This window comes from Triticum aestivum, chromosome 5A, assembly GCF_018294505.1.
Source record: "Triticum aestivum cultivar Chinese Spring chromosome 5A, IWGSC CS RefSeq v2.1, whole genome shotgun sequence".
In the NCBI taxonomy this organism is placed as follows: Eukaryota; Viridiplantae; Streptophyta; class Magnoliopsida; order Poales; family Poaceae; genus Triticum; species Triticum aestivum.
The window spans coordinates 140,996,832-141,000,190 of record NC_057806.1 but is presented as its reverse complement, the minus strand read 5'-3'; positions in this window follow the sequence as shown (position 1 = coordinate 141,000,190).

Here is a 3,359-nt window from a genome sequence, read left to right as displayed (position 1 = left end):
TATTCCTTCTATTTTTCTCCTTTGGCAAGCATCATGTGGTGAGGAAAGATCTAGGCACATATGTCCAGTTGAATATAGATAGCATGAGTTATTATTGCTGACATCACCCTTGAGGTGAGTATGTTGGAAGGCAAAACCATAATCCCCTATCTTCCTATGTGTCCGGTTGAAACGTTTTGCTCATGGGTACGAGGTGAGTGTTAGCAATCATAGAAGACTATATGATGGTTGAGTATGTGGACTTGCCTAAAGGCTCCGACACGTCACCCTTCCTGAAAATATGATGAATTCTAGTTGCAAGGTTGACTGAGAACATAGTTTGTTGGTTTCTAATAGAGTTTGTGCTTTATACTTCGATTGTGTGATGAACTATTACATATTCATGAGAAGCATATGATAAAAGTTCTATGATAAAAGTCCTTTGTTTAATTTTGTTGTTGTTATAATAATCAACATGATGCTTCTATGTCTGTATTTTGTTTTTATCGACACCTCTCTCTCAAAGCATGTGGACATGTTTTTTGATTTCGGTTTTCGCTTGAGGACAAGCGAGGTCTAAGCTTGGGGGAGTTGATACGTCCATTTTGCATCATGTTTTATTACTGTTATTTATAATGTTTTTATCCAAAATATGCTTTTTGGAGTAATTCTAATGCCTTTTATCTCATAATTTGCAAGGAACACACCAAGAGGGAGAATTCCGGCAGCTGGAAATCTGGACCTGGAAAAGATACATCAGGATACCTATTCTGCACAACTCCAAATGAGTTGAAACTTCACGAGGATTTTTTATGGAATATATAAGAATTACTGGAGCCAATAAACACCAGAGGGGGCACCAGGTAGGCACAATCCACCTGGGTGCGCCAGGCCCCCCAGGTGCGCCCTGGTGGGTTGTGGCCTCCTCGGCCCACCTCCGGTGCCCATCTTCTGGTACATATGTCATTTTGACCTAGAAAAAATAAGAGGAGAAGTTTAGGGACGAAGCGCCGCCACCTCGAGGCGGAACTTGGGCAGGAGCACTTTTGCCCTTCGGCGGAGCGATTCCGCCGGGGCAACTTCCCTCCCGGAGGGGGAAATCGTCGTCATCATCATCACCAACAACTCTCCCATCTTAGGGGGGGGGGGGAATCTCCATCAACATCTTCAACAGTACCATCTCCTCTCAAACCCTAGGTCATCTCTTGTGTTCAATCTTGTTACCGGAACTATAGATTGGTACTTGTGGGTGACTAGTAGTGTTGATTACATCTTTTAGTTGATTACTATATGGTTTATTTGGTGGAAGATTATATGTTCAGATCCATTATGCTATTTAATACTACTCTGATCATGAACATGTTTATCATTTGTGAGTAGTTACTTTTGTTCTTGAGGTCACGGGAGACATCATGTTGCAAGTAATCATGTGAACTTGATATGTGTTTGATATTTTGATAGTATGTACATAGTTATTCCCTTAGTGGTGTCATGTGAACGTCGACTACATGACACTTCACCATATTTGGGCCTAAGGGAATGGATTGTGGAGTAGCAATTAGATGGTGGGTTGCAAGAGTGACAAAAGCTTAAACCCCAGTTTATGCGCTATTTTGTAAGGGACCGATTGGATCCAAAAGTTTAATGCTATGGTTAGAATTTATTCTTAATACTTTTCTCATAGTTGCGGATGCTTGTGGGAGGGTTAATCATAAGTAGGAGGTTTGTTCAAGTAAGAACAGCACCTAAGCACCGGTCCACCCTGTTGGGGAACGTAGTAATTCAAAAAAATCCTACGATAACGCAAGATCTATCTAGGATATGCATAGCAACGAGCCGTGAGAGTCTGTCCACGTACCCTCATAGACCGAAAGCGGAAGCGTTTAGTAACACGGTTGTAGCGACCCGACCCGAATGGGTCAAGTCTCTGTGCTTAAGTGTCATCCCTGGATCGGTATGCTGACACACACAGTACTCGAAGGATTTATAACAGAGGTAAATCACATGTATAAAGTAACGTAAATACTATTACCTCAAATCCAAATAGCGGAAGCAACAAGGTTGTGGATTCCCATCAACACCAACGGCAAAGTTGAGTGTAGAAATCGTAACCCTAACGTATCACTTACTCGACGTAAGATAATCCTGCAACATGAGACGTTGCAGCCCGAAACGGGTCAGTACATTGAATGTACTGGCAAATTCACACCATAGAGAATGATGAATAAAGACTATCACTACATGCATATTTGGCTGGTGGAAAAGCTCTATGGTTATAAGGTTTTTGCGTAAAGCAAATTTTTCCCTACTGCAAAGGAATAAATTTTATTTAACTATCATGGTGGTTGTTGAACATTGAGAATGGTTGACAGCATTCTCAATCCCAATTAAGTAACATCATTAAACCCAACAATATTCATTTAAAGTAACGTGATGAGATCAACAGGATAATTCAAGAACTAGATACTCAAGATTGTCCATAAACGGGGACACGGCTAATCATGATTAGTTTGTACACTCTGTAGAGGTTTGCGCACTTTTCCCACATGACTCGATCGCCTCCGGTTGTTTTCTCGCACTACATGGCGTTTGAGAAACGGATGACCGAGACATAGTCTTTCAGAAGCGCTAGCACCTTACATGTGGGGTAGACCGTACCACCTACAACCCCTACATCTGCTAGTCCACCCCGTAAGAGTTCGCACAACTTAGTCAACTATGCCAGAGCCCATAGTAGCATGTGGTTGCACACGTAAGTTTCTAGTTTGAAAGATGATCCCTTTGAGCCTGGGTGGCGGTCCAAAAAAAACAGGCAAGTCCTGATAGACATCAGGTGCCTCAATCCACCCAGATGTGTGTTTAAGTTGCCACCTTAGATAAACCATTAAAATTATCAACTCACATCTGTCATGGATATCACTCACCCAATCCACGTCTACTAGCATAGCATGGCATAATAAGCAAACGTAGAAGTAACTCCCAAAGGTTTCATAATAATACAGGTGATAGGTACTACCTCATCTACTTCCCATCCCACAGTTTAATTAGATCCTAATCATGCAATGTGAGAGGATTGATCTAATGCAATAAAACTGGGTTGTAGAAAAAGTATGATCAAAGTGTGAACTTGCCTGCAATGTAGATGAAGATGATTCGTACTTAAAACTCTTGATAGATCTACTCGTCACACTCCGGTCAATCTATCGTAAGCAAACAATAGTAACCACACAATAAGTACTCATCTAATGCACAAGTAAAACTCGAATGAGAGGACGAACCAGAAAGTTCAACTTAAGAACTCCGGTTGCAAAGAAAGAACGAACCGAACAAACGACGGAAAACAAACGGCGGAAGAAAACAACTCGGTTCTAGCAAGTTGA